This window comes from Hyla sarda, chromosome 2 (assembly GCF_029499605.1).
Source record: "Hyla sarda isolate aHylSar1 chromosome 2, aHylSar1.hap1, whole genome shotgun sequence".
NCBI lineage: Eukaryota > Metazoa > Chordata > Amphibia > Anura > Hylidae > Hyla > Hyla sarda.
Window position 1 is genome coordinate 510244739 of NC_079190.1, and position 14800 is coordinate 510259538.

Consider the following 14800-nt stretch of genomic DNA (forward strand, 5'->3'; position numbering starts at 1 on the left):
AGCACAGCATGTGGTTAGTCTTGGTATTACAAGTAAACAGCACAGCATGTGGTTAGTCTTGGTATTACAAGTAAACAGCACAGCATGTGGTTAGTCTTGGTATTACAAGTAAACAGCACACCATTAGGTTAGTCTTGGTATTACAAGTAAATAGTACAGCATGTGGTTGGTCTTGGTATTACAAGTAAACAGCACAGCATGTGGTTAGTCTTTGTATTACAAGTAAACAGCACAGCATGTGGTTAATCTTGGTATTACAAGTAAACAGCACAGCGTGTGGTTAGCCTTGGTATTACAAGTAAACAGCACAGCATGTGGTTAGTCTTGGTATTACAAGTAAACAGCACAGCATGTGGTTAGTCTTGGTATTACAAGTAAACAGCACAACATGTGGTTAGTCTTGGTATTACAAGTAAACAGCACAGCATGTGGTTAGTCTTGGTATTACAAGTAAACAGCACAGCATGTGGTTTGTCTTGGTATTACAAGTAAACAGCACAGCATGTGGTTATTCTTGGTATTACAAGTAAACAGCACAGCATGTGGTTAGTCTTAGTATTACAAGTAAACAGCACAGCATGTGGTTGGTCTTGGTATTACAAGTAAACAGCACAGCATGTGGTTATTCTTGGTATTACAAGTAAACAGCACAGCATGTGGTTGGTCTTGGTATTACAGGTAAACAGCACAGCATGTGGTTGGTCCTGGTATTACAAGTAAACAGCACAGCATGTGGTTAGTCTTGGTATTACAAGTAAACAGCACAGCACAGCATGTGGTTAGTCTTGGTATTACAAGTAAACAGCACAGCATGTGGTTAGTCTTGGTATTACAAGTAAACAGCACAACATGTGGTTAGTCTTGGTATTACAAGTAAACAGCACAGCATGTGGTTGGTCTTGGTATTACAGGTAAACAGCACAGCATGTGGTTGGTCCTGGTATTACAAGTAAACAGCACAGCATGTGGTTAGTCTTGGTATTACAAGTAAACAGCACAGCATGTGGTTGGTCTTGGTATTACAAGTAAACAGCACAACATGTGGTTAGTCTTGGTATTACAAGTAAACAGCACAGCATGTGGTTGGTCTTGGTATTACAAGTAAACAGCACAGCATGTGGTTAGTCTTGGTATTACAAGTAAACAGCACAGCATGTGGTTGGTCTTGGTATTACAAGTAAACAGCACAGCATGTGGTTGGTCTTGGTATTACAAGTAAACAGCACAGCATGTGGTTATTCTTGGTATTACAAGTAAACAGCACAGCATGTGGTTGGTCTTGGTATTACAAGTAAACAGCACAGCATGTGGTTGGTCTTGGTATTACAAGTAAACAGCACAGCATGTGGTTGGTCTTGGTATTACAAGTAAACAGCACAGCATGTGGTTGGTCTTGGTATTACAAGCATAACCCATCTCCATGCCTCTCGTTATATAACTGGTTACATTAATGCCTGAATACCAGTTTGTCAATAGAACATTCCAAGTATTTCTCATCTGTGCGTCGTTGTGTATTGGTGAATACCGCTGACATTGTATCCTATTCATTCCCCTGAAGATGATGACCCTGAAGAGCAGTAAACAGCTATAGTACAGAATAGGAACAATAGGGGGCTTTGTGTTACTCTAGGGGGGTTGGGGCCATGTGCCCCCCAGAGACAGGCGGTTCTAGACTCCACTTTATAGATACATTCTCATATACCCCAGTATAACACTGCCGCCTTCTGTAGTGATAGCAGCCGCACAGATGGGAACGTCGCTGCTCATTTACAGTCTTCCCGTTACGATCCCATTTGGGCAGTGAAGGGACCGGAGTCATTTCTGGAGGTAATGATACAAGGAGGCAGAACCTCAAGCTATTGGGCTCCAATACAAAAGCTTTAATAGGCCCCGACCTACCGCCTGCTCTGACTGATTATACCGGGGTCTTCTGTGATACCAAGCCCCCGAGTATGAATGTGATGGCTACCTCTGTACTCCGCTACTACACATGGATGCGGGATGGACTCTGTATACCCCATTGTTCTAGGCATTACTGCAGAATTACAACTCCCAGAATGCACTTAAAAAAAAATGGGCAGTGGGCAACAGGCAAAGGGCCCATTACTGTCACCATCTTGTCGTCTATCAATTGTAGTGTAGGGGTTTATCACTCATAGATAATAGATAGATAGATATGAGAGATAAATAGATAGATAGATAGATAGATAGATAGATAGATAGATGAGAGATAAATAGATAGATAGATATATGAGAGATGAATAGATAGATAGATATATGAGACAGATAGATGGATATGAGATAGATAGGTAGATATGAGATAGATAGATAGATAGATAGATAGATAGATAGATAGATAGATAGATATGAGATAGATAGATATGAGATATAGATAGATAGATATTAGATAGATAGATATGAGATATAGATAGATAGATAGATATGAGATAGATGGATATGAGATAGATAGATAGATAGATATGAGATATAGATATATAGATAGATAGATAGATAGATATGAGATAGATATGAGATAGATAGATAGATAGATAGATATGAGATAGATAGATATGAGAGATAGATAGATATTAGATATATAGATATGAGATATAGATAGATAGATAGATAGATAGATATGAGATAGATGGATATGAGATAGATAGATAGATAGATATGAGATATAGATATATAGATAGATAGATAGATAGATAGATAGATAGATATGAGATAGATAGATATGAGATAGATAGATAGATCGATAGATAGATATGAGATAGATATGAGATAGATAGATAGATATGAGATAGATAGATCGATAGATAGATATGAGGTAGATAGATAGATAGATAGATAGATAGGATAGATGTGAAATAGGTAGGTGCTTCTGCAAAACTTCCAATGGACAAGCAAAGGACCCATTGAGGTCCCCATCTAGTTGTCCATAAATTGTAGTGTTTTGTACATCCCCTGCAGTCTATGGTAATGACGCCATTTCTCAACCAGGGTGCCTCCAGCAGTTGCAAAACTATAACTCCCAGCATGCCCGGACAGCCGTTGGTTGAAGACACACTGGTTGAGAAATACGGAACTTTCCAAGGAGAATTCTGCACCAGAACAATTGGCATGAATGACCCTTGACCCCCACATCATTAATAATAAAAAGAGATTATCCGATACATTGTAACAAAACAACAAGATAAACTCTTTCCTGTTTGGTAAACACTGCCCCAGGGGGAAGATAGCAGAGGACGGGGTCTCATCCTCCTGCAGAGGAATGTTCTGCAAACAAGAGGGGCTGAAATCTGCTGCAGATCTGAGAATCCGGGCGTCACCAAGACCCAGAAGAAGCTGAATTGTCCAAGAGGAGAGTCCTTACAAGTCATCTAGGATTAATAGAAGCCAGGGGTGGGCAATAAGAAGAGGTAAACGTGAGGGGGGCAGATTATATGGGCAATAAGAAGAGGTAAATGTGAGGGGGGCAGATTATATGGGCAATAAGAAGAGGTAAATGTGAGGGGGAGCAGATTATATGGGCAATAAGAAGAGGTAAACGTGAGGGGGGGCAGATTATATGGGCAATAAGAAGAGGTAAATGTGAGGGGGGCAGATTATATGGGCAATAAGAAGAGGTAAACGTGAGGGGGGCAGATTATATGGGCAATAAGAAGAGGTAAACGTGAGGGGGGCAGATTATATGGGCAATAAGAAGAGGTAAACGTGAGGGGGGCAGATTATATGGGCAATAAGAAGAGGTAAACGTGAGGGGGGCAGATTATATGGGCAATAAGAAGAGGTAAACGTGAGGGGGGGCAGATTATATGGGCAATAAGAAGAGGTAAATGTGAGGGGGGCAGATTATATGGGCAATAAGAAGAGGTAAACGTGAGGGGGGCAGATTATATGGGCGATAAGAAGAGGTAAACGTGAGGGGGGCAGATTATATGGGCAATAAGAAGAGGTAAACGTGAGGGGGGCAGATTATATGGGCAATAAGAAGAGGTAAATGTGAGGGGGCAGATTATATGGGCAATAAGAAGAGGTAAATGTGAGGGGGGCAGATTATATGGGCAATAAGAAGAGGTAAATGTGAGGGGGGGCAGATTATATGGGCAATAAGAAGAGGTAAATGTGAGGGGGCAGATTATATGGGCAATAAGAAGAGGTAAATGTGAGGGGGGGGCAGATTATATGGGCAATAAGAAGAGGTAAACGTGAGGGGGGGCAGATTATATGGGCAATAAGAAGAGGTAAACGTGAGGGGGGCAGATTATATGGGCAATAAGAAGAGGTAAACGTGAGGGGGCAGATTATATGGGCAATAAGAAGAGGTAAATGTGAGGGGGCAGATTATATGGGCAATAAGAAGAGGTAAATGTGAGGGGGCAGATTATATGGGCAATAAGAAGAGGTAAATGTGAGGGGGGGGCAGATTATATCGGCAATAAGAAGAGGTAAACGTGAGGGGGGGGCAGATTATATGGGCAATAAGAAGAGGTAAACGTGAGGGGGGCAGATTATATGGGCAATAAGAAGAGGTAAACGTGAGGGGGGCAGATTATATGGGCAATAAGAAGAGGTAAATGTGAGGGGGCAGATTATATGGGCAATAAGAAGAGGTAAATGTGAGGGGGGCAGATTATATGGGCAATAAGAAGAGGTAAATGTGAGGGGGGGCAGAATATATGGGCAATAAGAAGAGGTAAACGTGAGGGGGGCAGATTATATGGGCAATGAGAAGAGGTAAACGTGAGGGGGCAGATTATATGGGCAATGAGAAGAGGTAAACGTGAGGGGGGCAGATTATATGGGCAATAAGAAGAGGTAAACATGAGGGGGGCAGATTATATGGGCAATGAGAAGAGGTAAACGTGAGGGGGGCAGATTATATGGGCAATAAGAAGAGGTAAACGTGAGGGGGCAGATTATATGGGCAATAAGAAGAGGTAAATGTGAGGGGGGCAGATTATATGGGCAATAAGAAGAGGTAAACGTGAGGGGGGGGCAGATTATATGGGCAATAAGAAGAGGTAAACGTGAGGGGGGCACATTATATGGGCAATAAGAAGAGGTAAACGTGAGGGGGGCAGAATATATGGGCAATAAGAAGAGGTAAACGTGAGGGGGGCACATTATATGGGCACTGTCATGATTAATAAATAAAACAACTTTTGGTATGGGGTAGAAGCTTATAACAAGTTTTTCTCGGTCCGGTTAAGATGATGAGATCCCGGTTGATCATTAGAATGAACCATTTTTAGCACATTCTTTCCCCGCTCTGTGTCATCATAATGTAAGTCTATGGGACTGTCAGAGTGGGGAGAGAAGCGTACAGCTGCGCACTTCTCTCCCAGCTCATTCTATTGATCGGTCGGGGTCTGAACATTTGGACCCAAACCAATCAAATATTTTGCTATATTGATAGATAGGCAGATGGAATATAAGAGATAAAGATATAATAGATAATGTACAGCAGCACACTGCTAGCACAAAGATACAGATAAAACATGAAATGCTATATTGCTACAATGACAAATTGAGGTGCTTCACTCACCATTTGGCCAAATAGCTTGGACCATCCCACCACGATAAGGTGACCTCATTGGGATGGACCCTACACTGTGAATATGCCTCTGTGCAATCAGTTATCAGGCTTGTAAGGTCTGAGACATCCAGCACCTTATAGAGATGGGTGGGGGGGGGGGGGGGGGCAGGAACCAACATGGAGCTAATCACTCCCCCATATGTATAACACAAACAAGGATAAGTTGGCAGCACATAATGATACCAAACTACTGCATGGACCCGGCATACAGGTGCACGCTGCTAGGCTCAATATACACAAGCAGGTGGTGGGATGGTCCAAACTATTTGGCCAAATGGTGAGCGAAGCGCCTCAGTTTTCCATTTTTCATTGTAGCAATATAGCATTTCATGTTTCATCTGTGCTAGTAGTGCGCTGCTGTATTCTCCTTCTTGTAGATAGATAGATATGAGATAGATAGATATGAGATAGATAGATAGATATGAGATAGATAGATAGATATGAGATAGATAGATAGATATGAGATAGATAGATATGAGATAGATAGATAGATAGATAGATATATATGAGATAGATAGATATGAGATAGATAGATAGATATGAGATAGAAATTAGATAGATAGATAGATAGATGTATATGAGATAGATAGATATGAGATAGACATGAGATAGATAGATATGAGATAGATATGAGATAGATAGATAGATATGAGATAGATAGATAGATAGATATGAGATAGATAGATAGATATGAGATAGATAGATAGATATGAGATAGATAGATAGATATGAGATAGATAGATATGAGATAGATAGATATGAGATAGATAGATAGATATGAGATAGATAGATATGAGATAGATAGATAGATAGATATGAGATAGATATGAGATATATAGATAGATATGAGATAGATAGATAGATATGAGATAGATAGATAGATATGAGATAGATAGATATTGGATAGATTTTTTTTAACCCTTGACTTGAATAACTAAAGATGAAAAGAAAACTACCAATACCTTCCTGCTATTACACCCCATGACGCAGACTCAGCTCTGCTACATTCCTATGTTCTTCTGTATTGAAGGACATTGTTTTTCCCCTCGTCCTCAGCTTATAATGTTCTGAAGCGGTGACTAAGGACGCGACATTTCCTCAGTCTATAAATGTCACCCTGTGATCCCTCGTACGGGGAATGAGAAGCAGAAGTGTATCAGGTTCCTGGCAATCAAAGGATTTCATCTCGCTGTATCACACAGCTGCACAGATACAACGTGTTAGTCTATTGTGTGTCGGTACAATGGCCACCTATGTGCCAGCTCCAGCACGCCAATGTCTGTCTTCTCATGGTGCGGTGTAAAGCTTTGTAATAATGTTATTGTGTCTCCTCATGGAGTCTCCCCCGGGGAATGCTGGGGCCTATCTGTTACCTGATGTGAAAAATTATGATTCTCCCACCTGCCCCCCAAATACTAGATGAGAAAGATCATCCAGTACATGAAATATATATATGTAGATAGATAGAGGATGGGGATAAACCCCACCCCTGAGTACTGAGGACACACCCCCTAATCTACAACACTGTTGTAGATGAAGGGGTGTGTCTTCAGTACTCAGGGGTGGGGTTTGTCCTATTGTCCTCATTCGGACAGCTACATAGTAGGGCCTTACATGGGGGTCATACTCTAGAGTAGTTGGCACTTGCATATCATGAAGATCAAATTTAGGTCACACTTCTTTACATACAGAGGCACAGCCGGTATTTTGGCCACCCTGCCGGGAATTATATATTAAAAATATCGGCAACGCAATGGCGGGTATTTATCCAACCAATGCCCCAGCTTCCGGAATGTTGCACCATATCCTATACCAGTGTTTTACAACCAGAGTGCCTCCAGCTGTTGCAAAACTACAACTCCCAGCATGCCCGGACAGCTGTTGGCTGTCCGGGCATGCTGGGAGTTGTAGTTATGCAACAGCTGGAGGCGCCCCTGATTGGGAAACATTGACCTATACTATATTCTACTATGTAGCCCAACATGTTGGGAGTTGTAGTTTTGCAACAGCTGGAGGCACCCCTGGTTGGGAAACACTGACCTATACTTTATACTACTATATAGTCCAACATGTTGGGAGTTTTAGTTTTGCAACAGCTGGAGGCACCCCTGGTTGCTTCTCGGCCTTTTGGCTAAGATCAAGTGTAGTATCTGTTCTTATCAGTTTTCATGCTGGTGGGGATGGGCGCTGCATGGTAGGGAGCAGGTGTACCAGGGCATTCCGGGGCTGGTTCTGAGGAATCAGCTCGACGGCTGCCCCGATGTGACCTGTTCCCTCCGGGTCTCGCCATGAGGCTGAGAGGGTCTAGAGCCGAGGTACTTTTGTGCCTCGGGGAGTGGTGACCCTGAGGTGCCGAAACTCACTGAGTGGAAGCACGGGCACCATAATCTCTTCACCTTGTGGCACTCACCTCTTGATTCCCGGCCCTCTGGCTAGGATCAGAGACATTTTTATAGATCCGGCCGGATGTCCGGGCAGTATATCTGCACATTCACTTATTTATTTCCTTTTTGTCTCACTGTGTCACTTTTTGCGTGTTGTGTGTCCACAGGATTTGTCAGGATGCGGTAGCCCCTCTGGGTGTCCCTCCTGGCGGTCTAGGGGAGGTGTGTGTGGCCATTAGGTTCCGCACCTCCCTGCAAACACCCCGGGTACTCCTGCTTAGGCAGGGTACCTACCGTTATCGGCTCTGCGAGCAGATACCTTGGCTAACGCCAAGGGGGATGCCGGGAGCATTTGTGGTCCCCTAGTAGCTTCGGCGAAAAGGGACATCGAACCTGGAACTTCACAGGTACCTTTTGGTCCGGAGGTGAAGGGTGGGTTTGTTCGGGGGCCTCTCTCCTATCGGAGAAGGGCTTGCGATAGACCGCATCCTTTGTGCATGTTTTTTTAGTGTAACACGTTTGCACTTTTTCTTGCACTTTGGGTGAATCGAGAACACGTTCCTCGGCTTATAAAAAAAAAAAAGAAAACACAGGCCACATCCCAGGATTCGCCATCTAGGCCACACCTCAGACCTAATTTACATAGCCTATTTCAGGCTTTATGACTTAGGCCACACTTAAAGGGGTATTCCCACGGAAACCTTTTTTTTTTTTTTTTTTTTTTTTTTTTAAATCAACTAGTACCAGAAAGTTAAACATATTTGTAAATCACTTCTATTAAAAAAATCTTAATCCTTCCAGTACTTTTTAGGGGCTGTATACTAAAGAGAAATCCAAAAAAGAAATGTATATCCTCTGATATCACGAGCACAGTGCTCCCTGCTGACCTCTGCTGTCCATTTCAGGAACTGTCCAGAGCAGAAGAAAATCCCCATAGCAAACATATGCTGCTCTGGACAGTTCCTAAAATGGACAGCAGAGGTCAGCAGAGAGCACCGTGGCCATGACATCAGAGGAAATGCTTTTCTTTTTTGGATTTCTCTTTAGTATACAGCCTCTAAAAAGTATTGGAAGGATTAAGATTTTTTAATAGAAGTGATTTACAAATCTGTTTAAAGGGGTATTCCAGGCAAAAACTTTTTTTTTATATATCAACTGGCTCCGGAAAGTTAAACAGATTTGTAAATTACTTCTATTAAAAAAATCTTAATCCTTCCAATAGTTATTAGCTTCTGAAGTTGAGTTGCTGTTTTCTGTCTAACTGCTTTCTGATGACTCACATCCCAGGAGCTGTCCAGCTCCTATGGGGATATTTTCCCATCATGCAAGGGATATTCTCCCATTATGCACAGCTCCCGGGACATGACATCATCATTGAGCAGTTAGACAGAAGCTAATAACTATTGGAAGAATTAAGATTTTTTAATGGAAGTAATTTACAAATCTGTTTAACTTTCCGGAGCCAGTTGAAACCACATCCCATCCAAACCACATCCAAGACTCATTAGCTAGGCCAGACCTTAGACATTACTTCCCTAGCCTATGTAAGGCCTTACTACTTAGGCCACATGTCAGGCCTAACTATCTAGGCCACTCCCAACCACTCCCAACCACCTCAGGCCTAACTTTAAATCATTCATCTGCAAGGCCGGGGGTGGGGGGGGGGGAATAGCCGATAACTTATACCGGAATATAGGTATAAATTATCGGCTATCGGCCCGAAAGGTCGCAGATTATCGGCCCTAAAAAAAAAAATCGATATCGGTCGATCCCTAAACCTGACCCTAGCGATCGCCCCTATCTGCCTTGGAGGTGGTTATGATTATTATAGTACGAGCAGGGGTAGCGTGGCAGGCAGAGCGGCGCCCCCATCAAGAAGGCGCTCTAGGCAGCTGCCTATTTTTCCTATAGGGAGAGCCGGCCCTCTCCGCTTTGTGATCCGAGTTCGCATCCGGGGCCATTCCGAATTCTCTATCAGTTTTCACCGTCCCTTTAAACTTTTTTTTGCAGGTACACTCATTAAATGGCGCATTCCCTCATTCTGTTTTAATCCGTCTGAATAGGATGTAACATAATACATTATTTAATACATCCTTTTAATTTGGGAACAGAAAGAAAATGAGCTGTCTGGGAGGACGCTGCGGAGCTAAAAGTCTGCAGAGAATTCTCCGGAATAATTATACCGGATCGGCGTATTCGTCGAGATGCGGCTTTCTACATTCCTCGCACATTTTTATAAGGCACAGTCATTACGGTTTTAATATGCTGTGTAAAATTAATTATAATTAACTTTTCAATGGGAGGAAAAAATAAAATTAAAAATAAAATAAAACACCACAGTTGTAATTAGATTTATTGCTTTGTTATAAATCTCGCTCACCTTAGTACTTTCCTTAATCTGATTTCACCGCCTTTTTATGGGGACGTCTTTAGCATACTTTAATAAATATTTTTTTATTTTCTTTTTTTCAAGATGCTTAAAGAGGATCTGTATATATATATATATATATATATATATATATATATATAAAAAATAATAATAATAATAATAATATTACTTTATTACACAAAGAGATATAGAAGAAGACATCGCCACTTTCTGCCAGGAAATAGCGCCACTTTAGTGGCCAAATCTGGTACTGCGGCTCCGTTTCACTCACAGTTTTCACCTGTTTCAAAACTATAACTGCAATACTCCGTCAGGAGTTGTCTATGGTATATTTGGTCAACTAGTGGTTAAAATGTGAATTGCAGCAGGTTGCAATAATGTATTAAACTTGTATCATGAGAAATTGTAATCATAAGCATCATTAGAAATTGTTGCAAAACTACGACTCCCAGCATGCCCGGACAGTCAAAGGCTGTCCGGGCATGCTGGGAGTCATAGTTTTTCAAAAGCTGAAGACGCACTCTTTGGAAAACACTAAACTGTATGACTGAGCCGTATGGGCCTTTAGGCTCTGGAATCACTGATTTTGCAATACTCTGTCGGGAGTTGTTTATGCTATATGTGCCTACTATATACCTGGCCACCCGGTGGTTATGATGTGAATAGCAGCGAGTTGCAATAATGTACCAAACTTGTATCAGGAGAAATTCCTGTTTTTCAAACAGTGTGTCTCCAGCTGTTGCAAAGCTACAACTTCCTTCATGCCCGGACAGCCAAGGGCTGTCCAGGCATGCAGGAAGTTGTAGTTTTGCAACAGCTGGAGGCACACTGGTAGCAGATGACTGGCTCAACATAATGCAAAAAAAAACAAAAAGAATCGTGATTTTACATTACTCTGTCAGGAGGTGTGTGTGCTGTTTGTTTCTGTGTGGCCACCCAGTGGTGGTGATGTGAACTGCAGCCTGTTGAGAATTTTCTCAAACACTGTTCCACTGTACTTTCCAATATAAAGTCTACACCAGCACTATTGACATACTGAATATTCAGGTTTTGCTGTGGTTCATGCTATGTGGCCAAGGACTGTTTTATTTTTGTTGTTTTTTGTTTTTTTGCTAAATCATGAAAAAAAAATTTAAGCAAAAAACATTTTTTTTTTTTTTACGACAAACTGCACTGTCTGAATATACAATTATGCTGTTGTTCTCTTATGCGGCTGAGGTCTGCGTCACCTCAAAAAGTCACAAAATGTGTCACTGTGTCAGGGTAGAGGGTATATGTAAACCAGAAACACAAATGCCCAAAGGGCACAATTGGGGGGATTGTGCCCTTTGGGCATTTGTGAAAAGAGGCTGTAAGGAGGGGGTCCTTACAGCCTCTTTTCTAATGTATAAAAATTAAAAGAAAAATATATCTGAAGCGCAATGTTAAAAACACCTATATTGTCCAGAAGAAATGAACAATATATATGTGTGTGTGTGTATTAAAGGGGTACAAAACCTTTTTTTTTTTTTTAACTGGTTATACAGCTTGTAAATTACTTAAAAATCTTAATCCTTCCAGTACTCATCAGCTGTTGTATGCTTCACAGGAAGTTCTTTTCTTTTTAAATTTCCTTTCTGTCTGACCAGAGTGCTCTCTGCTGACACCTCTGTCCATTTTAGGAGCTGTCCAGAGTAGGAGCAAATTCCCATAGCAAACCTACCCTGCTCTGGACAGTTTCTAAAATGGACAGAGGTGTCAGCAGAGAGCACTGAAAGGAAATTCAAAAAGAAAAGAACTTCCTGTGGAGCATAAAGCAGCTGATAAGTACTGGAAGGATTAAAGAGGTTATCCAGGAAAACATTTATATATATATATATATATATATATATCAATCAACTGGTTCCAGAAAGTTAAACAGATTTGTAAATTACTTTTATTAAAAAATCTTAACCCCTTCAGTACTTATGAGCTTCTGAAGTTAAGGTTGTTCTTTTCTGTCTAAGTGCTCTCTGATGACACCTGTCTCGGGAAACGCCCAGTTTAGAAGCAAATCCCCATAGCAAACTGGGAGTTTCCCGAGACAGGTGTCATCAGAGAGCACTTAGACAGAAAAGAACAACCTTAACTTCAGAAGCTCTTAAGTACTGAAAGGATTAAGATTTTTTAATAGAAGTAATTTACAAATCTGTTTAACTTTCTGGCACCAGTTGATTTAAACAAATGTTTTTCAGTGGAGTACCCCTTTAACACGAAGTAATTGCTGACGGAGTCAATGGCAATGTGAACCTAGCCTTACTTATTTAATTGCATCATGAATTCAATAGAGAAATCCCCCTTTGCAAACTCCCCGACAGCAACTTTTGAAAGGGGTTAGACTCTTCTCCTCTATAATTAAAAATATTACAAAAGGTGTTTAGACCAAGAACAAAGCCGGGGTCAGATTGATCAGACTGTGTATTAGGAAACCATTGGTCAAGTCACTTGGCAGGATCGGTAACTGGATCGGTCAACAAATCATTCACCGACTCCACCGAGTAGTAAATCAGAGTATATGTAAATCTCAAACTAGTACTAGAATGATAGGTTCCTACTCTTCACCGACTATAAGACTGTGGGGTAAATTGGCCAAAAATGTCTTCTTGGATGAGGCACCGGTAGAATGACCAATTCTCGTTCATCTGAACCTAGAAGAACATTCAGAAAAACACAACAGAACATTGTAGGAATAACAAAAAAAATACTCATTGACGAGTTGCCCTCATGGCAGTAGTTACCAGACCCCGGGGAACAATTCAGATTTGCTTTATCAGTGTCTCCCAGATGATCCCAACAGCTATTAAAACTTCCTAAACTTCCGATCTCACTGCTGCACTGGGCATTTGTTAAGAGCGTTGGGTGCAGCCGGAGGCTCGTGGGGTCACGACTGCGCCCCCTCAATGCAAGTCTATGGGAGGGGGCGTGACGGCCGTCACGCCCCCTCCCATAGACTTGCATTGAGGGGGCATGGCCGTGACATCACAAGGGGGCGTGACCGTAACATCACGAGCCTCCACCCCGCATCGCCAGTCACCCGACACGGAGTGAAGTTCGCTCCGTGCATCAGAAGTCTGACGGTGCGGGGTTCCCCAGCGGCGGGACCCCCCCGTGATCAGACATCTTATCCCCTATCCATAAGATGTCTAGGGGCGGAGTACCCCTTTAAGTCTCATGACTGTTTTTTTACATCGAATGGTGGATATCAGATCTTAAGATATTAGGATACTGGGGCTTTAAACTTTTGAGGCTGGTATTGGGCATTTCCATTTTTGGGTATTAGGTCTTTAGATTTTTGGTCCTAATATTTGGGGATTTTATATATATATATATATATATAGGCTAGGCTGTTTAAAGTCCAAATAAATCCAAGTAATAATTGAGGCACAGATGTCCAGGAACGCTCTAATGGTGTCGGCCTCCAGAATAACAGAATTCTTCCTCCGCCAGTTCCAAAAAATAAAGTTTTCTTTATTAAAAAAATAAATAAAAATTAAATAGTACAACAAATACAGCAAAGCATCAGGATGACAAATGTTAAAGTCCGACGCGTTTCAGGCAACTAGGTGCCATTAGTCATAGTCAATAGACTGATATGCTTGACCTATGTGTATGTGTAGGGTATAGGCTTTTTAGATTTTTGGATATTTGTTCTTTATATTTTATTATGTTTCATGTTCGATTTCTTGGCATTGGGACTTTAGAATTTTAGAAAACTTTAGTTTTTTTTGGCAACAGGCATTTACATTTTTGTGAATTGGGTCTTTAGATCATCGATCATTGGTTATTTGGATTTTTTAAACAGGTTTTTAGATGTTTGTGTCTTGAATTTTAAGATATCTTTTCTTTAGATTTTTTTGGAAATGGTCATTTCGATTTTTAGGCACTGTGACCACCATTTATCATTGTGTTTACTTTTTTTTTTTTTTTTCCCCATCTATATTTGGCGCTATTTTGGTGCAAGTGTCCTTTTTTTTTGTACCTTTTTGTTTTCCATATTTCTGCTGATTTTGAGTTGAAATCTACAGATTTTGGCAATACCCATGATATGGACGGGTTTTATGAACTGCGCCTTTTTGTCCAATGGCAAAGAAAAGAAAAAAGGCGCAAAACCACTAAAAAGTCTCTAAACTACACCGACCCAGACTTAGCTTAGCTTTTTGGTGTATGTGAAGAGTGAAAATGTGAACCAAATTCTTTGCGACCACTTAAAGGGGTACTCCGCTGCTCAGAGTTTGGAACAAACTGTTCCCAACGCTGGAGCCAGCGCCGGGAGCTTGTGACGTCCTACCCCCGCCCCCTCGTGATGTCACGCCCCACCTCCTCAATGCAAGTCTATGGGAGGGGGCGTGACTGCCGTCACGCCCCCTCCCATAGACTTGCATTGAGGGGGTGGGGCGTGACATCATG

General features: G+C 41.5%; 1 protein-coding gene and 1 pseudogene across 2 annotated transcripts in view; both read left to right on the top strand.

Annotated features, from left to right (window-relative positions):
- Positions 1–14800, top strand: part of LSAMP (limbic system associated membrane protein) — an 838713-nt gene that overhangs the window by 89529 nt on the left and 734384 nt on the right. The window lies entirely within an intron of this gene.
- On the top strand, positions 7714–7874 carry LOC130359815 (U2 spliceosomal RNA; annotated as a pseudogene).